The sequence below is a fragment of the Triticum aestivum genome, chromosome 6B (assembly GCF_018294505.1).
Source record: "Triticum aestivum cultivar Chinese Spring chromosome 6B, IWGSC CS RefSeq v2.1, whole genome shotgun sequence".
Classification (NCBI taxonomy): Eukaryota; Viridiplantae; Streptophyta; class Magnoliopsida; order Poales; family Poaceae; genus Triticum; species Triticum aestivum.
The window spans coordinates 683,868,010-683,894,947 of record NC_057810.1 but is presented as its reverse complement, the minus strand read 5'-3'; positions in this window follow the sequence as shown (position 1 = coordinate 683,894,947).

The window sequence follows — 26,938 nt, the reverse complement described above, 5'->3', positions numbered from 1 at the left end:
GTGGAAGGCGCTATTCAAGGCCTCCGAAGTACCTCTTCTTATAACCGAGGACTGCGGGCTACACGCCGCACGACACCCCACCCAGGTGAGTTCTCAGGCCGCCACTGGGTCCGGTTCTCCCCAACGTATTTATGGAAAATTCCTAAGTGATTGTGTATGTTCGTTTTAGTAGTATAAGGGGCCGGAGAAGAAGGCCGACAAGAAGGCCCCGGGGACCCGAAAGGGCCTCTGAAATAAGGTTGCGCAAGCCTCGTCCGAAGACGACGAGACGCATTCCTCCCCCGAAGGGGAAGAAGAAGAAGAGGAGGAGGAGGCCGCCCCGTCCGGAAAGGATGGTGGCCGGAGATGGTGAACCAGGGGGCCAGGAGAGGCCCTCGGCGTAAGGCCGTCATACCCCTGTCGTCCGATGACGACGAGGCAGATTCCTTCCCGCAGAGGCGAGGAGGAACAAGGAGAAACACACCTCCCCGCACTGGGGGAGGGAAGAAGAGGAAGGCCGCCCCGGTGGGAGAGACTGGGACGTCCAAGAAGGGAAAGGCATCCCTTCCGGACAACTCCGCCACCGCCGCCGATAGCGAGGAAGGGTGGCTGCCCAGGAAGAAGCCCCTTGTGCGATCGTAAGTGTTCGCACTCAATCGTGATTTCGCTTCATAGTATTGTTTATAATGCTGAACTTGTATGCAGTCCGGCCAGGGTCCTTCCCGAAGTGTCGTCTTCGGACAGGTCCTTGACTGAGTCAGCAATGAACTCACTCCCAACGGCCACGTCTCCTCGACCTGCGGACGACACGGAGGTGTTGTCCCGAAGGCTCCCGACGATGGTGGAGGTGGCCCTGGAGGCGCCTCACGGCGGCGGCCCAGACGTCGGACTCACGGGGTTGAAGGTCCCTGCGGATCGTGTTGATGAGAGCCATGGTAAGCCGGGCTCTCAGCCGAACACTGTTCTGGAGCCTTCAGTGGTTCCGGACTTAGGCGGGCAGCCCCTCGTTATGGAGGGAGGGGCGTCTGTATCAAGGACTTCCATTGCGCCCCAGGCACCGGATTGTCTGCTGGAAGCGCTTCGCGGTTCTTCCCTAGGTGAAGAGCACCGTACTCTCATGAGTGCGGTGATTCAGAAGGTTTCGTCCGCCAAGAGCGGACTAACCCAAGCCTGCACCATCCTTCTAACAGGCTTTGAGGTAAGCAGTAAAAATATGTGAAGTTACCACCCGATAGGTAGTAGCCCCTGATACTCAGTTTGGTGTTCGGAAAGAAAAACTAAATGGAGGGTCAATTATAATCCGCAGGAGTCTGACAATAGTGAATGTAAATAAACAGGCTGTGCTGCTGGCCGCTGCTGCTCGCACGGCCGAAATCGCCGGCCTAACGCAGGATTTAGAGCGGGCATAGGGAGAGCTCGGCCTCGCGAGGAGGCAGCTCGAGGAGAGCAAAGGTAAATGATTCCCCTATCTCATATAATGAATAGTAAATAAAATTTGATTATGCTAACGACGCGACGTCGTGATATGGTATCAGAGGCCACCACCGAAGTGGCGTCTCTCAAGAAGGCGCTGTCCGAGGCCGAACAGAAAGCGGCCTTGGAACTCAAGGATCACGAAAAGCAAGATGCCCGAATGGGCGAGGTACAAGAAGAGCTCCGGGAGCTCGGCAAGAAACTCGAGTCTGTGGAGCGGGAGCTGAAAGCAAAAGAGGCTGAACTTGCGAAGGCCCTTACAAATACAAAAGACGCCAAGGCCGAAGCCAAGAGGGCTCAGCAAGAGATCCAGGAGGCCAAGAAAATAGCGGCGGGTAAGAAATTTTTATGCAAAGCAAACATGTGGAGGAGGCATTTCTTTTACTTACTCGAATCCGGAGCTCTCCAGGGGCATTCGCAGACCTGCCACACAGCGTATTAGATGCCGCGGAGTTCTACCGTGCCCAGGAGGGGAGCTCAACGAAGAAGTTGTTCTGGTCCCAGTATGCTTGGGACGAACATGAAACGCCTCTGAGTGACCAACTGAAGCAGTTGGTCGAACTCCAGAAGGCGGCCGAAGTGGCTATGAAAGATCCCATAGTCCGGATATGGTCTGGCGAGCTTCTGCCCACCAGCTACTTCGGCCTGATCAAGCGGATGGTGGATTCTTGTCCATGACTGGAAGTCATCAAGTGATCCGTTTGTATTGAAGGCGCCCGCCGGGCCCTTGCCCGCGCCAAGGTGCATTGGGGCAAGCTGGATACGGAGAAGCTGGTGAAGGACGGGCCGCCGGAGGACAAGCCGCACCGCGTCCCCGAGAAGTATTATGATGGCGTTATGAAGGATGCTTGCCTCGTGGTCGATGAATGTAGCAAAGACATAATTTTTGAATGAATTCACTTCTGTCATGTTTGTAATTTAAAGACGAAGTTACTTGCGCTATGTCGCGCTTTTGTGATTTAAAATATTACCTCCTATGCGGCTGTTTATCAAATTCTAAAAGTAGGCCAGTTGTCGGCTTCCGCCCCCGTGTAACTAGTACTGGGGTGTTCGTGGAAAACCCGGACACTCTTTGTCCAAATATTTGGTCCCTTAAGGAGGTGTCCAGCGCAACGAACCAGGCAATCGGACTATACGGCTTTATAACCTTCACTTAGCCATAGAAGTCTATGATTTAAAATTTCGGCGAAGCCCCTATCCGAAAGGCCGAATTGGAGCGCTATACACGCCTATATCGGACAAAGCCGAATAATCGCCTAAGGCGGAAAAATCTTAGGATTTTAAGACCTCTCGAACAGCGACCAGTCTCTCGCCACATCATGTCAGACAGTTTTGTGCTTTCTCTACTGAGGTGCTCGTCCGGAAAAATCAGGGCACAATCGCAGTAGTTCTTCCTGCACTACCTTAGCCGAATTAATGGAGCGTAAGGTACCAAAGCAAGGGAGCCGGGCTATCCCAACTGTAACCTAAGACATGATTCGGAGCTGATGCATATAATGCTGTAAGTTCGGGGTGCCGCACTGTTGAAAGTGTTCGGACTTGTCTTGCCGTATTGTGGGGCGCTATAAGAAGCCCCTGGCAAACTCAACGTACCAAAGTGTATGGATGCAAACTATGGTAATTTTACAAAAAAGATACCCGCATCCCTCTCCACATTTGCAGAGAAGGCATTCCCGCGTTCATCCTTATCTCCCACAACCTCATTGTTGAGCAATTAAAAAAACCTCTGAAACAATCTGGCATGGTGGCAGCTGCCGGCGTCGTCCATCTCCATCTCCCACTCAGGCCGACCACCAACCACCACCATGCCCCACTCCTCCTCACCTTATCTCTCCTCTTTCTCGTCTCCCCCACTCATAACTCATCATGTACGCCGCTGATGCAGATCCTCACCGACACCGACCTCTGCAAAGCACGTCGACGGCACCGTCCGTGACCCAACACCTCAGTTGCCTCACCACCCAGCACCACCTCTTCACCCTCCTAATCGCTATCACCCCCGCCCCTCCATTGTCTCCTTCGGCGCCCACCTTCGTAAGTACGCGGCAGGCTACATCCTGCTCATCCTCGGTGGCAGTGCCGCCACCTACGAATGTTATTTCTTCACAAAGTTTTGCACACAACTAGAACCATATGGTATGCAATTTGGGATCAGGACTGAATATTTTATAAAAAAATATCGGTAGTTTTTACACATGGGACTACTCCCGCATGGGTCAATCACAACAGATATTTTGTAAAATAAACTACTCATATAAATGCATCTTGATGTTCCGTGCAACGCATGGGCATCTTGCTAGTCAAGTACAGAAAAAAGTACAACAGTACTTGGGCGAACAATGGTGATGGGGATGGTATTTGCTATCATTGATGGTATTTATACTAGAAGGATTAGGCGCGCTTTGTTGCGCCATTTATATTGTTGGGATATAGTAATCAAAATTGGTTTGACACGTAGGGAAGATAGTAAAGTGTGTTTTCATTTTTATAATACAATGTTTTGATGTGATTTTTGGCAGTATGATTTTGTGTTATCTGCTAATCAATCCATACGTGCAAAAACATTCTACGTTGGTGGACGCATGTGCTATATTAGAGCTACAGTGCACATGCTGGTGCTTCTTTGTTAGTTGAGAGGGTGTACGGGACATATGTGTTTCTACAGAATGGTTGTTTCCAATTAATTTGAAAAGTTGATGATCCAATCAAAATCATCAATCAAATCCAAAATTTAATACCTCAACTGAATGAGAGAGCTCCGTGAGAAATCGTTGACCTGGTAGAAATCAAGAACCAATGAACTTCTCAATTGAGCGGGAGATCTCCAGAATTAGGCAGCATAGTGCATTAGATAGATGATAAAAGAATTAAAGAGAGTGCCCCTTCAATCATTGATCCGGTCAAAACTGATGACCAAATTTCAAATTGGAGGCCTCAATTGAATGTGCAACACCTCAATTGATTGTGAGGGCTCTAAAAATTAGGGATCATGGTGTATTAAATGATAAAAGAATTGAAGAGAGAGCCCCTTAAATCATTGACCCGATCAAAATCGATGATCCAATTCCAAATTGGACAACTCAATTGCATGTAAGGCCTTAAAAATTAGGAAGGATATATTCTAAATTGAATACCTCAATTAATTATGACACCAAATATCAATCTGAGTTCCATCACCTACTCGTCAGATATACCCCCTCTTGAAAGCTTCTAAACCTGACATGATAGTGGCGGCGATGGTGGTAGCAAGGGCGCGGTGGCGTGAGAGCATCTCCAACGGCCGGAAAAAATTCCGCGTCCAATAAAAATCATAGCGCACCACTGTAACACTTTTAATGCGCCGGGACCAACTTTGCTTTAGCAGGCGCCTAAAAACGCGCGCCCAAAAAGCAGACAGTGCAAATTGTGAAGCGCGCGTAATCCGGTGCCCAAAATATGCTCCGCGCGATAGCGTTTTGAGCATGCGCCCAAAAACTTTTAGCGCTACAGTTTTTGCTGGAGCTGTCCGGCACCCAAACAAACAAACCTTTAGTACGCGGAGCTCTTTTTGGGTGCCTGTTGGAGATGCTCTGAGAGAGAAAAAGAACATAAGTTTGCACGGAGAAGAAAACAAATGGACGAGGCTTCCAAGGGATAAGGTTGTGGAGAGATGTGCGCTGTGTGGGCCCATGGGACACACGTCGCCAGCACGAGGCTGCCGACACGCCCATGTTATCGGCCGGGTGATGGCGAGTGTTTTCCCTTACTTTTTACAAATAACCCCTGGCTTGCTCAACCAATCATCAACTTATGATTAAGCATGCATGAGTGGAGGATATATAGACCCATATACTTTAGCGCAGCCGTACGGCCGGGCACAAAGTACAACAGTACTTGAGTGAACAACACTGCAGCATATCCGGCAACGCTTTCACTGGCGGGCTTTGGTATTCGCTACATGCCACAAGTCTCTGTCGAGCAATTCTGCCTGCTTCCTAGTTGCTTCATACCTTCATACTCCCTTCGTATCAAAATTAGATTATAAGCGATAAACGTTGCTTGGACACACAAGCGATCAACGTTGCTTGGACATTCAAACCGTAAGTCCGTAAAATATTGTCATTTTTCAATAAGTTAATTAGTACACCAAAACTGTGTCTTCTCCGGCTTACAGAGATGCAGAAGTGAAATTAAGCTTCATAGTTGCTAAGAGCATCTCCAGCCGTTGTGCCCCCCAGGAGGCGTTTTTTCGGCCTCCTGGGGAGGCACCGGCGGATTTTTTTGCACCGGGGCCAACAATTTTTTCAGTCGTCCCCCCACCCAACCGACGAACGCACTGCGCACGCGCCCATCGAGCTCAACCGCCGCCGCTCCGTCCTCGTGCCCCACGTGCCCGGTGAGGACCCTGACGAGCGTGGACGCGGGTGTGACTCGTGCGGTGACCATGGAGAGGACGGGGCGCATGCCTAGCGCGCCCGCCAGCTCCGACAGCGGCCGCATCCCGCGCTCCTCCTCGGCACACACACTACTAGGGAAAACCCTAGCAGTAGCGCTGGTTTTGTGCACACTAGTAGCGCGGGTAGGCGCGCTACTAATAAGGCGCTACAACTATTGCTTAGCAGTAACGAGTGCCCGCACGCGCTACTGCTAGTACAAATAGCTGCAGCGTTTGTTCAGTATCACGCTACTGCTAAGGTAACTACTTGCAGCGTGTTTTCTGTCCATCGCTACTAGTATTTTTTTAGTGTATTTATGCGCCATCGTACAAATATTGGTACAATACCAGTTATGAGGTCTACATCATTATGTCCATAATAGTGTGTCAAATGAAGGTGGATTAGGTTCAAGTGGAGGCAATATGTGGTGCATGTCAAAAGTATACTATTATTCCAAACTTGATCTAGTTTGGACTAGTAGTACTTTCGATGTGCACCACATGTTGCCTCCACTTGAATCTAATCCGCCAGCACAAGCTATTTAATCATCATCATAGTCATTCACCAACAGTATTTATTTAATCACCGCTAACACTAGCTAATAATAATCATCATAGTCATTACCACCAACACTAGCTATTTTATCATCATAGTAATAGTGTAGCACATCATCATCCTCAAACTCATTTCTAGCTAGCTAATCACTCCTGCTGCTCTTTCTTAGGTAAAATAACATAAAACATGTATAACTCTCCTCCTTGATCAAGCTGGAGCATGCAGATGAACCTGTCTCCTAATCGTGGGTAGCGCATCTGTTTGCTGGCCCCTAGTACTTCTCTGCGCTCCCCCATCATATATTTGGTCCAGTCTTGCACTATTAAGCATCCGTCGCTAATCTTGAATGCACTAAAGTAATCTGTAGGATATCTTGGCCGTAAGCTGATAATACTCATGGTACCTTTAGTCTTGATCCCATAAGACACAACATTCATCGGGAGTCCCTGTTAAAGAACATCGTATGGTAACATACTTAGCAATGACGTTTAGCTTCAAAAATAATGTATGGAAAAGATGCACTGATGACAAATAGTAAAAATCTTACCATCCTTTCTAAATAGATGTGACCGTAGTTCATTACGAACACTATTGATCGCACATTTTCAGTACTAACATTTCTAAATGCAGGAAAAAAATTTGTCTTGACAGTATCAAGATCCTCAAGCCATGAAACATAATGACTGAGCTCCTCGCAGTTGAGTTCAGCCCCAGGACAGTATACGGTCCTGTCAACCAAGCGCTGGACATGTTTGCTTGCACCGAAATAAGCTGACAATACAAATTAGTTGTCAACTATTTTTGAATAAACAATATCAAAGACATAAATATATATGGTTGAGAAACTTACATAATGGTATAACTGGAGGCGTCTGCACATCAACCCAGATGTCGGTATTACCTTCAATATTATCTTCCGGACGAATATCAAAGGTGATAACCATATCAGATTCAAATGCATAAGTCTTGCATAGTGCTCGCCATGTTTTGCATCCAAAATAGGTGTAGTCATCTGAATTGTATAATTTTGCATGGAAAATATAACCATGCTCGCTCTTCAAGTAAACTTTTTTTTCCTCCATACTATGACTGAAACCTATCTTATCCAATACAAAAACTCTTGCATGGCAGGGGATACGCTAGTAGAATAGTAAAAAAAATATAAGTTGAAGCAAATGAAGCAGATGTCATGCTTAATTACGAAAAAAAGACTTGTCGTTGTGACTTACTGTATCCACTTCAAAGTTCTCGTACAGCTTGATGCTGAAGCGCCTATCATCATCTAGGAAGATTCCGTCACACAGACCGCGCTCGTCTTCGCAGTATTTGCAAATACCAAAATCCTTTTCGTCGTCAGACATTTCCTATGTTCATAATTAAAACATTAATTGAAAATCGATCGAATACAACTACCAAGATACTCAACACACAAATCCGAGGCACTCGATATTTCCTACATATTCTGGCACAAGTCATGCCAAAATTCACGAAAAAATCCGGCATGACCTTTGCTAAAATAGGACATATCGAGCGCCTGAAATTTGCCAGAACGGAAATGAATCAACACTAAGGAAAAACATAGGCCACTCGGAGGTGTAACCTGCAAACATGACCGGCCACTTGGATATTGAGCAACAAAAAATATAAATTTTAAAATATCTTATAGGACTCAAATTAGCATGCATTCAATAAGCAAAAGTAAATCATCTCATGCGTCCGTACATCGTCGAATATTATCACTAATACATCACGAATAGTGTCATACATATAACATCACTAATACAACTAAAACTCTAGCACACGATGGGTATCGGCGCGGGCGGTGGACACCCACAGAGAAGGAACCATCACGGGATCATAGCTCCAGTGAGATCCCCAGAGAACCTGCCAGGTATTGGAGAATGGCCTGTGCTCCAACGCAAACAAGTAGCGACGGACGAGCGCGTCCTCCTCACTGACACGGTGACGCACCACCTCCGCGGAGTCCTCTAGCCTCTGGATCGTCACTGGCCCACGCGGCCGCCACCAAAGAAGGTTCGGGTCAACGACAGGCTGGCTCCTCACCAACCTGTGCCCCCCGGTAGGTAGCGCCTCCCAGTACCACCTCGGCGGAGCCCATTCCGGACATGGCCGATCTGGTCAAGCAGGTGACGTCCTCCGCCGACTCGACGACGAGGATGCGGGATAGGCATCGTCCACGTCGAGGCGGGAAAAATTGCTTTAACTAAAAAATAGAAACAAGTTCTTACTAACTAGTTCTATTAATTCAACTAGTTCTTACTAAAAATAAACTTACTATAAATAAAAATATTCTACTACCTAATTAATACCTAGTTCTTACTAACTAATTAGTATCTAGGAACTACTGCCTTAATTACCATCTAAGTAATTAACTAACTAGCACTAAAAATAGCCTAGGGTTCATACTAACTAGCACTAAATAGCTAGGGTTCATACTAAGCAGAGAAGAGGGATCGGAAGGGAAGAGTGCTTACAGAGGGCGGGGAGACGGCGGCACCGAGGCGCGGCGAGGCGGGGTCAGGGGAGACGGCGGCGAGCGGGGTCGGGGGAGACGGCGGCGAGGCGGGGTCGGGGGAGACGGCGGCGAGGCGGGTCGAGGGAGACGGCGGCGAGGCGGGGTCGGGGGAGACGGGGGCGAGGCGGGGTCAGGGGAGACGGCGGCAAGGCGGGGTCGGGGGAGACGACGGCGATGCGGGGTCGGGGGAGACGGCGGTGTGGCAGAGGCGACGAGGAATAGTAGAGGAGAATTGGGGGAGGAAGCAGATGATCAGGCCGCGCGTGGGGCTAGGTGAAAATAGCTTTAACTGTAGCGTGGGGAGGGAAAACGCGCTGCTGCTAAAATCCGTAGTAGTAGCGCTGTTCGTAGAAGGGCGCTACTACTATACCTAGCACGTCGGGAACGGTGTGGCAATTATAGTAGTAGCGCTTTCTGTTCCTGCCGCGCTACTGCTAAGCGGGTAACAGTAGCGCGGTTCTGCCACACGCGCTACTACTAAGTAGCAGTAGCGCCTCATTTTAATAAGCGCTACTGGTAACATTCTGTGTATAAGGTTTTCCCTAGTAGTGACACGTTCTGCAGCTCGATGATGTCTGCCCCCGTCCACGCTTCCGCAGCACCTCCTCCATGCTCCGCCGCCGCCTCGCGTCCAGCCCGCCCGACACCACCTACAGCGGCTTCCGGGACTGCGGCCACCGCGGGCGCCATGGAGAACAGCGCCGCGTTGAACTTCGCCCAGCGGCGGCCACCGTCCCTCGCCCGGCGCTGACCCAGGGGCCGCCCGTTGGCTGCCCCGCCTCCGGCCGCGAGGACGGCGCCTAGCCACGCTTCCCAACGGCGGCCTCGGCGCGCCCCTAGACTGGAGCCGGCGTCCGCGCCCGCGTCCGGCAGTACGACTGCCTCACCGGGCAGGTCAAGGCGCTGCGGGACGGCTGACGCCAACGCGGGAGAAGTACTCGCCGCTGCCCCCGGACTAGAGATGATGGCGCGGGCAGACAGCGCGGCCGCCTGGGCCGAGTTGCGGCGCATGCGAGCGAGCACCAGGGAGACCGGTAGCGGCGAGGGACTGGAGACGGCGGCGAGGGCGCGGGAGAGTGAGGCCGCCGCAGGCGCGCGGTGGCCGCCGAGTGCCGGCGCCGGCGACGCCAGGAGCAGGGCGAGGAGGGGCTGCATTTGTGGGCGGTGGTGGTGGTTGGAGTGGAGGCTGTCACGCGGGCGTGGAAGAATGGGCTGCATGTGGGTGGAGCCCGGAGTAAAAGGGTGGAGAGAGGGAGTGGGAGGCTGACTGTGGGCCAAAGGACATGCAAAATCTTCTCTCTCCGCCCCCAAGCGCCCCCCGATGGGCTGGGTGTGGTCTGTGACCGCCGGCTCTAACTTTGGCCAAATCCGGCGAAATCTGGACTCTTGGGATCACAAGTGGGCGAAAATTTAGGCGCCGACGGCCAAAAAGTGGTCCTGGGGAGCATCCTGGCGTGCCGGCTGGAGATTCTCTAACTTGCTATAACGATGTGCTCACTGCTTCCGCTTACATGAAATTTTAGCTGCTTCGCATCTAACCTCGCGATATATATATATATATATATATATATATATATATATATATATATATATATATATATATATATATATATATATATATATATATATATATATATATATATATATATATATATATATATATATATATATATATATATCCATCCTCTGGGACTAACTAACTAGCTCTACTCCGGTTGTTAAATTTTTTGTCAGTGGTGCCTAGGGCTGTGAACACTTGGAACATAATAGTCTTCCTGGAACTCTGGCAATCCATGGGCCACCGCCTTAACTTGGCTCACAGCACCGGCTGTTCTCGTCGTCTCGCCTGCTGATCCAGCAGAACTCTTAGCCACATCGTCAATTGGTTTCTGCAATCATGAACACAAGAAAGTTAATTAGCGTCTGCAGAAAAGATCATCCTCCAAAGATTCAGACAACGGAACATAAGATCAGAACCACTACTTACATTGAGCACTGGGTTGCCGCCGCCGCTGCTGATGGATTCCCGGGTCTCTGCGTCTAGCCGGATGCCTTCAGCCTCTGTGGCTGTCAGTACTAGAAGCAAGATCACAGCTGCACTCAGTGACAGGTACTTGGAAATGGAACTCATCATCATGTCAGAGATTGATGTCACTGACTAGCTAGGAGAGTATACTTCACTTAGTATTCAACTAAGAAGAGAGTGTAGAGAGAGGAGACGCTAATCAAGTCATTTGAGCTGAAGCATGCATCTAACCACATGAGAGATGATATATATACATCCTGCTTTTCAACCCGCACCAGTGTTTGCTGCACTTATGTCTGTCATGAGTGGTCTATCTGCAACATATACAAATTAAACAATTATACTTACAAGTGCAAATGTCGCTGGATCACTACCTTCAATTAACTTTAATTAATGGAGTACGTCCTTCGGTCCTTGCATGCCACCCTAAATGGGAGGATGTCTCCACAAAAGTTGGCCCATGAACAATTTGTTTAAGCCACTAGTTTGTTCATTAATATTTAACCAAATGCATCACTTTAAATTAGCTGCTAAGCACAAGAAGCTTTAGGTTTTTGTGTTTGGTCATAGGTGCCGCGTGCATTGCCCAGTCCTGGAAAGTTGGGTGCCGGTCTGTCTAGTCTAGCCAATGGCTTAGGTGCGACCGAACCCTAAACCCTAGGGAACCTGGATCTTCTGAAAGCTTCTACTACATGTGGGGTTGGATAAGTTGGATTTAATGATGTGGAGGGTTTTAGCGTGTTTAGCTTCTGAAATGAAATACACGAACAAAGAGAACTAAGAGCATCTCTAACGGAACTCAAAAAAATGGTTAACTCCTCAAAAGATTCCATTTTGAGAGGGTCAGCCACGGCTAATCAAAGCTCACAAGGTTAACTCAGGAGTTAAGGGCATCTCCAGCCGCGCCCCCAACTGGCCCTCCTCAGCCGATTTTGCCATGCCGGCAACAAAAAAAGGCCCCAGTCGCGCCCCCAGAAGCCCGTTTTTCGCCGGCTCGGGCCAAAACTGGTGCCGGCGGACCCAGGCCGAACCCGGTGCCCTGGGGGGCGCTTGGGGAGCCGGCGCAAGCGAAAAAGGCGCGTGGGCCCGCCCTGGAAGCGACCCGAGGGTCTTTTCCCGCCGTTTCTTGACACTTTTCCCTCGCATCTCTCCCGCTCGCTCGCCTTTCTCCCGCCATTCTATCCCTTTCTCCCGCTCACTCGCCTTCCTCCCGCCAAACCCCCTCCCGCTCGCCGCGAAGAAGCACGCCATGCCGCCGAAGAAGTACGCCATGCCGCGCGCGGCGGCAACCGTGACTGGCGCCGTGGCCCAGCCGAAGCCGAGGAAGCCGAGGGCGCCGCCATCGAAGCCACCAGGCTTGTCGAACGCCGAGTGAAGGGTGGAAGTTCAGCAGCGGGAAGCGGTCACCGCCGACAGGCGGAACAGGACCATAGCCAAGAAGGCCCGCGACACCGCGGCATGCACGGCGGCGTCTTCCTCATCGGTCGACCAGGCGGGGATGAACCCACCCGTCGTCAGCCACGCCCAGTACGCGCCCTGGGGACAGCAAGGCGCTGGATCTCCATGGGGTTCATCGTCGCCCGGCTGCTACGCCGACGGCGACGCGCACGGCGGGTTCAACCCAAACGTGACCTTCCCTCATGGTCACCCCGCTACGCGCACGCCCTCGCCCGCCTTCGTCAGCGTGCAGTACCCTCCATACAACTACTCGCCGCCCGCCTCCTACATGTCCACACCGACGCCCCATCTATACCGCGGACCACTACCCTTCTCGCACCTCGGCGACACCGACGACACGGGAGCCGACATGGACGACATCATCGCGACAGGATCAACCGCGGCCGCCGAGTCTCCCGGGTTCGCCACCCAGGACGAGGTGGTGGACCTCAACGGCGACATGGAGGCCGAGCTTGGCTACGTCTACGGCGACGACGCGCAGGAACCCGAGGAGGAGGAGGACGACGAGGTGGAGGAGGAGGAGGAACCGGCCCCTGTTCCGACGAAGGGGCGCCAGAAGAAGAAGAAGCGGGCGGCTAGGTCAGGCGAACCGCGCATCAAGTGGACGTCCAAGGAGGAGGAATGCCTCGTCGAAGCATGGAAAGTCGTCTGCCTCGACCCGACCACCGGCGCGAACCAGAGCTTGGACACGTACTGGGACCGCATCAAGGCCGAGTTCGACGAGCGAAAGCTCGTCGACCCCTACTTCAAAGGCGTGTACATGCAGCGCGGCTCCAAGGCGATGGCGAACCATTGGGGGCGTATCCAGTTGGCGTGCAACAAATGGCATGGAATCATCGAGGAGGTCTCGGCTCGCCCGGAGAGCGGCGCCAGCATTGAGGATCAGGTACGCACGCCGTTCGCCCGCATATCTTCATCCCCTACGCCCGCCAACTGTTTGTCTCTCCGCGCAGCTGCTGGGTATGTTCGCCATGTATCGGGGCGACAACCAAGATGCCGACTTCAAGCACCTCCACGTCTACAAGCGCATTGACAAGTGCGAGAAGTGGGCGGAAGTCCGGCGTGCCCTCGACAAGGCCAAGGAGACATACAAGCCAGACGCGACGACTCCGGGCGCGTCAGAGGGATGGCCGGACGGCCACAAGTTGGCAAAGAAGGGGAAAAGTGCCGACGCGGCAACCGCACGAGTGCAGGAGTCCATCGAGCATTGCCTCGCCGACGCCCAGGGGCAATCCATGGGCCACCACCTTAACTTGGCTCACAGCGCCGGCGATTCTCGTCGTCTCGCCTGCTGATCCAGCAGAACTCTTAGCCACATTGTCAATTGGTCTCTGCAATCATGAACACAAGAAAGTTAATTAGCGTCTGCAGAAAAGATCATCCAAAGATTCAGACAACGGAACATAAGATCAGAACCACTACTTACATTGAGCACTGGGTTGCCGCCGCCGCTGCTGATGGACTCCCGGGTCTCTGCGTCTAGCCAGATGCCTTCAGCCTCTGTGGCTGTCAGTACTAGAAGCAAGATCACAGCTGCACCCAGTGACATGTACTTGGAAATGGAACTCATCATCATGTCAGAGATTGATGTCACTGACTAGCTAGGAGAGTATACTTCACTCAGTATTCAACTAAGAAGAGAGTGTAGAGAGAGGAGAGGCTAATCAAGTCATTTGAGCTGAATCATGCATCTAACCACATGAGAGATGATATATATACATCCTGCTTTTCAACCCGCACCAGTGTTTGCTGCACTTTTGATGAGAGCTGAAGTCATTTGAGCTGAAGCATGCATTAAACAATTATACTTACAACTGCAAATGTCGTGGATCACTACCTTCAATTAACTTTAATTAATGGAGTACGTCCTTGCATGCCACCCTAAATGGGAGGATGTCTCCACAAAAGTTGGCCCATGAACAATTTGTTTAAGCCACTAGTTTGTTAATTAGTATTTAACCAAATGCATCACTTTAAATTAGCTGCTACGCACAAGAAGCTTTAGGTTTTTGTGTTTGGTCACAGGTGCCGCGCGCATTGCCCAGTCCTGGAAAGTTGCCTGGAAAGTTGGGTGCCGGTCTGTCTAGTCTAGCTAACGGCTTAGGTGCGACCGAACCCTAAACCCTAGGGAACCTGGGTCTTCTGAAAGCTTCTACTACATGTGGGGCTGGATAAGTTGGATTTAATGATGTGGAGGGTTTCAGCGTGTTTACCTTCTGAAATGAAATACACGAACAAAGAGAACTAAGAGCATCTCTAATGGAACTCTCAAAAATGGTTAACTCCTCAAAAGATTCCATTTTGAGAGGGTCAGCCATGGCTAATCAAAGGCTCACAAGGTTAACTCAGGAGTTGAGTCTCAAGTTCCCCCCACTCTCTCTATTTTGAGCAGCGGCCACCAACTCTCATCAAAAGCTTCCTTTTCTCCTCTCCCACGCACATTGTGCCTCTCCGGCCTCCGCCACTACAACCACCAGGCTGCCTGAGAATGGAACTGTTGGTCGCCTTCGCACTCTGGTGAACACTCCTGCTGGCGTTTGACACCCACACCAAGGAAGCGGCTTAGGACGAAGACAGTCTTGCGCTCCACTACGTCCCACGAGGACTGGCGGCAAGGCCGCGCCATTCGTGAAGATGACCGGCCACCCTCCGGTTGCTTTGGCCATCACCAAGCATACAAGGAAGCTGACGTCGGTAGGCAAGTCCCTAGACGAGGCAATGGCGAAGAAGAGGAAAAAGCCATCCACTCCAATGCCTCCTCTTCCGTCTCCGACCACTCCACTCACCTCCTCCGCCAACACCTACAACCACCGCAACCGCCGACAAGGATCATGCCCACCAAGTGTCCGACACAATTCCTGAAAGGTAAAAAATAGCATTTTTTTGTTTTGTTGATGAATTTTTGTGATGCAACGCGACGATGATTGCATGACATGTTGGTTCTTGGTGGTTTAGTGTAGATGAATATGATGTTACAAGTTTCATGTCTCAATTTGATGAATCGCACATACTCGAACTTGATGACATATCGATGTCTATGGCTGATGATCGTGAGAGGGAGGAGGATGACCCTGAAGCAGAGGAGATCAATGAGCCTGTGGAGACACAAACAAGTGTGTACAAGACAAGATCAGTGAACTATCGATGCCAAGAAGACATTGCTTTGTGTTTTGCTTGGATGAATGCGTCCTTTGGTGTCTAGGTTTGTACTGATGAAATGAATGAGAGGTTTTGACAAAGAATTGAAGAGTATTACTTGAGCAATGTGGATGTTCCTTCCAACTGTGCTCAAGGTTCTATTGCCCACCGGTGGGGTGTGATCCAAGATCAATGCAATCGATGATTTGGTTGTGTTGACCAAGTCAACCTCACCACCGAGTGGGATGACAATCAATGAGTATGTGTCTATCATCCAAGTCCTATACAAGCAACACAACAAGAATGGTGGTTGCAAACCGTTCGTGTTGCACCATTGGTACAAGGTGCTAGTTGGCCATGGTAAGTGGATAAGGATAAACTTCAAAACCACTACATAGAGGGCAATAATTAGCATATCGGTTGATGCTAACGACAAGCATGATGAAAATCCTCACACTAGGCCAAATGGGCAAAAGATCGCAGAAGAGGGAAAGAAAAATGCACGCGTCGACGTGTACCAAGAGGAGCTTTGTGCTATGATCGAGACCAAGAAAGCATTGGCAGCAGAAAGGAAGGTAGAGAATATAGCAAGGTCAAACGAGTTCATGTTCATGGAGGATTAGAAGTGGAGAAAAAAGGTTGCAGCCGAAGGGAGGAAGGTGGAAGTGGAAGATACGGGATTGCACTCGAGGAGGACAGACTTGCAAAAGAGAAGAAGGCAGAAGAGTGTGCTACCATGTTCATGGATCCGAGCACGATGGATGACACGACAAAGCAATATTGGCAACTCACTCGTGGTGAGATTTTTGCCAAGTTGATATATGCCCTGATGGTGATGGTGGCATCCGTGGTGATGGTGGTGGTGATTGTGTCCGCCATGGTGATTGTTGGCCGTGGTAATGGTGGTGGTGATGCTGGGCATGGGAGTGCTTGATTTTGTGTAACATGAAATTGATAGGGGTTGGTCCAAGACATAAGACACGCTATGTGGTGTTTTTTTTGACAAACTTGATCGATTTGGTGGCTTTTGGATGAAGTATATGCATGTTTTAAATTGAGTTACTGGATTGGATGAATTATATGTATATCTGTAGTCAAATTGTTGTATATGGTGCATTTGAATCATTCATACTGTTGATGAAATATGGTGCATTTGTTTCATATGCGAGTTGCCCGTAAATTTTTTCTACATGAGCCGATTTCTTCGTCCTCCTCCTTCGTGGCGCCATTTCCTAACTCCCTCTGCCTTTTTTAACAAACTGCCATCTTGAGAGCGTCATGTACTACATTCTTTAGCTACAACACTTATCCTTGCCTTCCAAAAGGTGGCTAGCTAGCCCCATCAATCATCTAGTTATCATTGAGCATGTTTCAGGAACAGTGGGTGTGTATACTATGCAGGTTCTTTCTCGTTAGTTATAACTTAGGACTTGCTATGAAGAGGCCGGGCGTCACTCGTCATGTTTGTTATTTTTAGATAATAACGAGAATAAATGAGACAGAGAGACACGGATTTTTACGTGGAAACCCTTGAGGGAGAAAACCACGGACGCACGAATGCGCAATCACTATAATGGAGGAGTATTACAAGCACGAGACGACAGACCGTCTGAGGTGCGACTACATGGGGTATATAAGAGGGCAATACATGAGAGTCCTTGGAGGACAAGTAAACGAGTTGTACTCGTACGCGTCAACGTCAACGCAAAGGCCCACACCGTATGTAATACGTCTAGTCCAATACGATACTAGAATTTAGATCATAATTTAACAATCTCCACCTTGATCCAAATTCCCTCCAGTAGTCGAAGAAAGTGAATAACTCCATCCAAATGAGCATAAACACCTTGTGCGTCAAAGTCCATCGGACTAGTGAGAAATACCAACTAAGCCTGAGCAAAGCTCAAACTTATTGGTAGGAACTGGCTTTGTCATCATATCAGCAGGATTATCATGAGTACTTATCTTGCATACCTTCAAATCACCTTCAGCAACAACATCTTGAATATAGTGAAATCTAACATCAATGTGATTTGTCCTCTCATGATACATTGGATTCTTTGTAAGATATATGGCACTTTGACTGTCAGAAAATATGGTAGGGCAAGATGAATCTCCACAAAGCTCAGTGTACAAACCTCTCAACCAGATAGCTTCTTTGCATGCCTCAGAAATAACCAGTAGTGGAACAAGCCACAATAGACTGCAAAGTTGCTCTCCAACTCACAGCACAACCACCAATGGTGAAAACATAACCTGTGAGTGATCTTCTCTTATCCAAATCACCAGCAAAATCAGAATCAACAAAACCGACAAGTCCATCTCCAGTTTTCCCAAACTGTAAGTAAGCATTAGAAGTACCTCGCAGGTATCTGAAAATCCATTGAATTGCTTTCCAATGCTCTTTTCCAGGATTAGCCATGTATCTACTGACAACACTCAATGCATATGATAAGTCAGGACGGGAACAAACCTACATAAGTGAACCAACTGCACTTGAATAGGGAACTCTAGACATGTACTCAATATCTGCATCTGACTTAGGACATAAAGCTGATGATAATTTGAAGTGTGCAGCTAACGGAGTACTTACTGGCTTGGCATTATGCATATTAAAACGACGAAGAACTTTATCAATATATCCTCTCTGACTTAGATATACTTTTCCAGACGGTCTATCTCTGGATATTTCCATGCCAAGTATTTTCTTTGCTGCACCCAAATCCTTCATCTCAAATTCATTACTCAATTGCTTCTTTAGTTCATTAATCTCTGACATACTCTTTGCAGCAATAAGCATATCATCAACATAAAGGAGCAAATAAATAGTTGAACCATTGACAGTTTTCAAATAAACACAACTATCATAATTAGACCTTTTGAAACCTTGAGAGAGCATAAAGGTGTCAAATCTCTTGTACCACTGTCTAGGGGATTGCTTCAATCCATAAAGAGATTTCTTTAACTTGCAGACAAGCTTTTCTTTTCCAGGAATAACAAAACCTTCAGGTTGTTCCATATAAATATCCTCTTCTAATTCTCCATGTAAAAATGCAGTTTTAACATCCAATTGTTCAAGCTCAAGATCATGCATGGCAACAATACTGAGTAAAGTGCGAATAGAGCTATGCTTCACAACAGGAGAAAAGACTTCGTTATAGTCAATACCTGGAATCTGGCTATAACCTTTAGCAACTAACCTTGCTTTATATCTTGTCTCATCATTAGGAGAAACACCTTCTTTCCTCTTGAAAACCCACTTGCAACGAATAGGTTTCTTCTCTCTAGGCAATTTTACTAAATCCCAAGTGCCATTCTTTTCAAGTGATTCCATCTCATCATGCATAGCAGTCATCCACTTATTACTATCACCAGAAATAATAGCCTCGGAATATGAAGAAGGCTCAGCATTACCTTCAATTTCTTCTGCAACAGATAAAGCAAAAGAAACAATATTGCACTCTTCAATTAACCTGTCAGGTTTATTAATACCCCGTCTAACTCTGTCACGTGCAGGATTCCAACTGGGTGGAACAATAGGCTGATTTGGAGAAGGAGTGACATGATCATCATTAACGACGGGTTCATCATGTGCATCAACAATTTCATTACCAGATGTATCACCTGAATCAATAACATGCTCCACCTGAACAGTAGGCTCCTGAACAATAGGCTGCTGTTCACTCTCAACGGGAACATTAGTAGATGAAACATCATGTAACATAGCAGATTCATTAAAGATAACATTTCTGCTAATAACAACCTTCTGGGTTTCAGGATTCCACAATTTGAAACCTTTAACACCAGACTTATAACCAATAAAGATGCACTTAACAGCCCTAGGCTCCAACTTTCCATTATCAACATGAGCATAAGCAGTGCAACCAAAAACTCTCAACTGTGAATAATCAGCAGGTGAACCAGACCATACCTCAATTGGAGTTTTCTTATTAAGAGCAATAGATGGTGAACGATTAATGAGATAACAAGCAGTGGAAGCGGCCTCAGCCCAAAAACGCCTATGCAAACCTGCATTGGACAACATGCAACGGGCTCTGGAAATAATGGTCCTGTTCATACGCTCAGCAACACCGTTTTGTTGAGGAGTATAAGGAACGGTGTAATGTCTGACAATGCCTTCAGACTTGCAATAATTCTTAAATTGCTTAGAACAGAATTCCATACCATTATCAGTGCGAAGTATTTTTACCTTCCTTTCGGTTTGTCTTTCAACCATAATCTTCCACTCCTTAAAAGCTGAGAATGCTTCATATTTATGCTTCAAGAAATAAGGCCAAACTTTTCTCGAATAATCATCAATAATAGTCAGCATGTAACTAGCACCACCTAGTGACTTCTTGCGAGATGGTCCCCATAAATCAGAATGAACATAATCAAGAATACCTTCAGTTGTATGGGTCGAAGTATTGAACTTCACCCTCTTGTGCTTGCCGAAGATGCAATGCTCACAAAATTTCAATTTACCAGGTTCATATCCATCAAGAAGACCTTTCTTATTTAACTCTGCTAAACCAAGTTCACTCATATGTCCAAGACGCATATGCCAAAGGTTAGCAGCATCACAATCAGAATTCTTTGAAATAACTGGAGTAGCGTTACCTGAAACGGTAGAACCTCGAAGGTAATAAAGACCATTGGTCGAACTTAAGTCACCTTTCATCACAACAAGGGAACCTTTGGTGACTTTCAAAACACTATCTCCACCTGAATACTTGTACCCCTTTGCATCAAGGGCACTCATAGAAATAAGATTTCTCTTCATCTTTGGAATATACCGAACATCTGTCAAAGTTCTTATTATGCCATCGAACATCTTGATTCGAATAGAACCTATGCCTTCAATCTTGCATGGTGAATTATCAAAAACCAAAATGGAACCATCAGAAGTAGTGGAATCAAAAGTATTAAACCAATCTCTATGTGGACACATATGAAAAGTGCATGCAGTGTCAAGTACCCACTCATCATTGGTCTCAGCACATCCAGCAATAACAACAAGAGCATCATCGGAACTATCATCACGAGCAACGTTAGCAGAGTTTTCACCTTGTTTGTTACCTTTCCTCTTTTCCTTGTTCTGCAACTTGAAACACTCTGAGATGTCATGCCCCTCTCTCTTGCAATATCTGCAATACTTCTTGTCTCTGGATTGCGACCGGCCCCTGTAGCCGTTTTTACTTCTGCCTCTGTTTCCATTATTGGAGTTCTTCTCCTTTGTCCTGCCACGAACAGATAATCCCTCGGCTTGGGATGAACTTGAACCATCATGAGGCACCATTAATTTCATCTTCTCCTTAGAGTTCAAAGCTTCATAAACTTCATTAAGCGTGAGAGTATCACGACTGTATAATATGGTGTCTCGAAAATTGGTATAAGAACTTGGCAGTGAACAAAGTAACATTAAAGCAGTATCTTCCTCTTCATACTTAACCTCCATTGCAGCTAGATCAGATATGATCTCTTTAAATTCTGAAATATGATTCAAAACATTACCTCCCTCGGGTAACCTATGCAGGAATAATTTTTGCTTCAGATGCATCTTGCTGGTGAGATCTTTAGTCATGCAAATCCCTTCCAGCTTTAACCATAGAGCGGCGGCAGTTTTCTCGCTCAAAACTTCCTGCAAAATATTATTATGCAAATGGAGTTGAATTTGTGACAAAGCCTTACAATCGATTCTTTTCTCCTCAGTAGTCCAGTCCTCAATTCGGTTCTTCCCAAAACTATCCAGTGCTACATCATAGTCGGCCTGTGCCAACAACGCCCACATCTTGACTTTTCATAGGGTAAACCTTGTGTCACGGTCCAGCAGCGGAAGATCGTACTTCATGGGTGCCATGAGTCGATAAAACTGTGTACACAAAGTAGTACAAGCCAGTAGAAAAATTCTTAACAGAATTTAATATGCGGAGCAAATAGAACGTAGTAAATAGCACCTGGTAGTATTAGGCAGTGGAATGTAGCGGACGAACGGAGAACAAAAAACTAACAGTACTAGTAATCAGACGCTACACTGTAGCTTCTCGTGAGGAAGTAGTACTAGTAATCTTGATTGCTTCGATGGAATTTGGTCTTGGCACCAAAAAGTAGCAGCAGCAGATCACTGTTTGCGTGGGGACTTGAAGCGGAGGATTTGACGTGTAGTAGCAGCGCCCGTACAGCAGCGGCAACTCGGCGAAACTCAGAGCGGCTGCAGCAGAAAAAATCTCGGTCTTGTCCACTTGGCGATTTGACGGCTCAGTGGATATCTGCACGGTGCGCAGCGGAATCTCCTGTCGGTCTCGGCTTCGCAGCGGAAATCGATCCGAAGTCGGATCGCCGGGTCACGTACGTGCGGCGGCGCACGCAGATGAAAACCCTAACTTCTCTCGTCTCAAATCTCGTATCTATAACTTGGCTCTGTATACCACTTGTTACATAATAACGAGAATAAATGAGACAGAGAGACACGGAATTATTAAGTGGAAATCCTTGCGGGAGAAAACCACGGACGCACGAAGGCGCAATTACTATAATGGAGGAGTATTACAAGCACGAGACGACAGACCGTTGGAGGACAAGTACACGAGTTGTACTCGTACGCGTCGACGTCAACGCAAAGGCCCACACCGTATGTACTACGTCTAGTCCAATACGATACTAGAATTTAGATCATAATTTAACAGTTATCCACTTGATGGTATATTTTGAGTTAATAAAGGCACCCTTCTTTATCGAAAAAAAGTTATAATTAGGACTGTCTTACGATCAAACAAATTGGTGGTTCTATTTGGAGGTTGTCGTCAGGTTAATGAAAATCGTGATCTGTAATTGTGCAAGCCCACACGAGACTGATCGATCAAGAGGCAGGCAACAACTCACATATGTTGCTTGAAATCGTATTGCCAAGAATATTAGCACATCAACGCTATGTCATGTGCCCACTGAGTGAGCTTACATGAATTTTACAAAGTAATTCTGGCAGCCTGCAGCCGCCGTGTCTACCTAGCTAGCTAGTCAGTTCTAGACAGAGACCATCGATCAAGAGAGGAAATAAAGAAGAATTTGCTCCATCAATGGTGCCTAGGGCTGTGATCTTTTGGACCATAGTAGTCCTCATGAAACTCCGGCAACTTATGCGCCGCCGCACTAACTTCATCTGCAGCAACGTGGACGCTCCTTTTTGTCTCGCTTGTCGAGCCAGCAGATCCCTCGATGACATTGGTCCCAATCGGTTTCTGCATTGACGACACTGAGTTGCCACCGCTGCTGCTGAGTGATGCCCGCGCCTCTGCATCTAGCCGGATGGCTTCAGCCTCTGTGGCTGCCATCAGTACCAGAAGCAAGATGATGGCTGAAGCCAGTGTCAAGTATCTGGAACTGCAACTCCTCATCTTGTGAGAGATCAATGTCATTGACTAGATGGAGAGTATACTTCAGTGAATCTTCAGCTCAGAAGAGGGTGTAGAGAGGAGAGGTTGTCTAGGCTAATGAGTCGTTTGAACTGAAGCATGCATCTAACCTCGTGAGAGATGGTATATATGCATTCAGCTTTGCAACCCGTCCCGGTGTTTGCTGCACTAATGTCTGTCAGGAGTGCTTTATCAACAACATATACAAATTAAACAACTATTTCTTAGTGCAAATGGCTCTGGATCACTGCAATTAATTAACTCGAATATATAGAGACCGTCCTTGCATGCCACCCTAAATGGGAGGATGTTTCCACAAAAGTTGGGCCATGAACAATTTGTTTAAGCCACTAGTTTGTTCCTTAGTACTTAACCAAATACTACAACACTTTAAATTAACTGCTAAGCACAAGAAGCTTTAGGTTCTTGTGTTTGGTTCCAGGTTCCGCACGCATTGCCCGGTCCTGGAAGGTTGGGTGCCAGTCTGTCTAGTCTAGCTAACGACGTTGGTGCATTGACAGAGGCTGCGTCTTATGAAAGCGTCTACGGGCAGAAGAGAATATCCTGGTAGTTATGTTGGATTAATTTGCGGACACGCTTTGGATGTAGCTTTTACGTGCTTAGAATGGTAGCTGGCTCTAGTTCTGTACATGTTCTATATTTTTTTTCCTGGTGATCATATAGGTCCTGTTTGAACTAAATATACTTCCTCCGATCGGTCCACTTATTTCCGATCGGAGGGAGTACCAAAGAGCACAGCACACACAATATAAAACATGACCATAGTATGCTATTTCTGGCTGAATACTGGAGTACCACGTTGGCCTGCTTTCTACTCCCTCCATTCCTAAATATAAGACCTTTTATAGAGATTCCAATATGGACTACGTACGGACAAAATGAGTGAATATAAACTCTAAAATATGTCTATATAAATCTGTATGTAGCCCGTATTGAAATCTCTAAAAGATATTATATTTAGAAACGGAGGTAGTAATGATTAAGAACCACGCGAGGGCAGGGGGGGTCTTCAGAAAAAGAACACTGCCATGCTATTTCCTCTTCTTCTTTTTTGCCTTTGTTGCCGACCCTCTCTTGCTTTTCTGCACACATTACCTATCTTGAGAACGTCCTGTGCTGCATTCTTTAGTGCCAACACTTATCCTTGCCTTGCAAAAGGTGGCTAAGCTCAATCAATCATCTAGTTATCATTGAGAGCATGTGCGAAATAGTGGTTGTACGTAGCTTTGGGATAATCTAGTGCACCGTCCTGCCCGAACGTAAAGTGTTGTAGTACACCAAAACCATGTCTTCTCCGGCTTACAGAGATACAGAAGTGGAATTGAGCTTCATAGTTGCTATAGCTATCATGATGTGATCATTGCTTCAGCTTACATGAAATTCTAGCTGCTTCGCATCTAACCTCATGAGAGATGGTATATATGTTGGAAATTCGCCCACTGGATCGATCACATCAAATCACGACGAAGAACACACATACGAAATCTGATAGCCAAGGGCACGTGTCGCGCCCCTCTCTTTTCTCCTTTTCTTCTCGGTACAACTTTCACGCAGCCCTGGTGCATATATATATGCAGCCTCCAGGACCAATGCCTAGCCGTCCCAAACTAGCTAGTCCTACTCGAACACAATCAACAGACTCCTAATCGGACTCAACCATGTTACTTTCCTAATCTAATGACCGGCAACGCTGATCACAATTACTAACTCTACTAGGACTCTAGCCTATTACTCCACGGCAACCTACCTAGTTATTTTCTAAATCAACATGGACACCAAAAGCTGACTTACACGTTTGACTTTTGGATACGTACTAAGGAAAGATTACTGCTAAGAATATAACATCCTCTGCGACTAACTAGGTCGCTCTACTCCGGTTGTTCTATTTTTTGTCAGTGGTGCCTAGGGCTGTGAACACTTCGAACATAATAGTCTTCCAGGAACTCCGGCAACCCATGGGCCACCGCCTTAGCACGGCTCGCAGCACCGGCGTTTCTCGTCGTCTTGCCTTCTGATCCAGCAGAATTCTTAGCCACATCGTCGATTGGTTTCTGCAATCATGAACACAGGACAGTTAATTAGTATCTGCAGAAAGAATCATCCAAAGATTCAGACAATGGAACAGAAGATCAGAATCACAGCTTACATTGACCACTGAGACTTTGCGAAGTCAAACACAAGGCCAACCCAAAATGCGACAACAGAGAACAACCAGGTTGGGCAGAGAAATAAAGTGGGCTGGGCTACAAGCATATGATGTCAGCCGACTGAGACCAACCCTTTTACAAATAATAACCCCTGGCTAACTCAACCAAATGGTAGGACAAATTTTATCTACCACCAATGGTAGTTACCATCTAATTGTTTGTCCTCCACGTGTCCTCCACCTTTGAGTCAACCGGGTAGAGAGATTGGCTTAACGGGCGCTGTGAAATCCAAACCGGAGCAATTAATTTAGTTTATGCAATAAAATAACCGGCCAAGTGATGGGTTTGTTCAACCACCTCCTCATTTCCTGTACGTTGAACAAACTATGTATCGGATAAGCACGCTGACGCTAAATTACTCTCTTGTTAAGTGGAAAGAAATGTTTTCAGCGAATAGGTAGCTACTTTTCATTATAAATAGCCAAATAAATAGTATACACTGATTTCTCTTGTTTTTTTTGCGGGGTACTGATTTCTCTTGAGGTGGAAGAAAATTTCGTAAGAATACGTACTTAAGACCTTTCCTTAGAAATAGTCAAATATGTAGTATGGATTATGGAGTCTATAGTGTGAACTTCTAAATTTCCTTTAAAAATTATAATATACTCCTGTACTATGGATTATGGAGTAGTATGTATCAATTTTTTGGCCACATGGAGTATACTGCTGTATACTTGGAGTATGGAGTTTACATATAACTAGCAGAGTATGGAGTATGTAGTATGTGTATATTTTCCATTAGGAGTGTGGAGCATGTACCTTTTTGTGCATGACACATATTTTTAATTCAATACGTGTGTCTTAGACGTTCCCTTTAATATATGAAGTGCATTCATAAATTCGCAAAAAAGGTACATTAATATGACAAGGTAGTATGTAGTATAAAACATAAAGTAGTATGGAGTATATGGTATTTCATAAAGAATTGAGTATCTGGTGAGAGTATGTTTTAAAGAAAGTATGTAATATCTCCAACAAAAAAGAAGAAGAGAAAGAGTATATACTCCAAACATAAGGAGTATCTCTAAATAAAGAAATACTTGTAGATATTTAGATATAGTGGAAGAAGTATATTCATTATGTTCCCTCTACATGTACAAGTACAATATATGATGAGATTGCTTGGTGGCAAAAATGCATACATCTGCGGTGCAAAACTAAGTATCTATGCACGTACTAAACTTTGAAGCAAACTGAAATATCTATGGATGTACTATTACACTTTCAAGCAAAAAGTGACTACTAACCAAGAATCTTTTCCATCACGTAGCCTCTTTGCCTGGTTGTGGTGCATGCTTATGCCCGTGCGTGTACAGATCTATAACTTCATATACACATTGGAGTATGTAGTATGTATATACAAGGAGTATGGAGTATGTATATACAATGTCGGAGTCGGTTTGTAGTCGTCGTTTCACGCATTGGAATAAGTAGCCGTTCGTCGCTGTGGCACAGTCTACGATGTTGCAGCAGCCTTGTATAGGTGTTCGGTGTTGTTGCCGTCGTCTGGAGCATCCGTCGGCGTGGCCATCACACGTATGGCTATATACAGCGGTTCGTCATCATCGTCACCGCCGAACACCATGCCGGAGCAGTCACACGTATGGCTATGTACATCAGTTGGTGGTTGTCATCTTCGCCGAGCAGATCACCGTCCCGGATGGCCATATGCAACCCGGCAGTCGTAATGGATCATAGAATCATGGAATACATTGTTG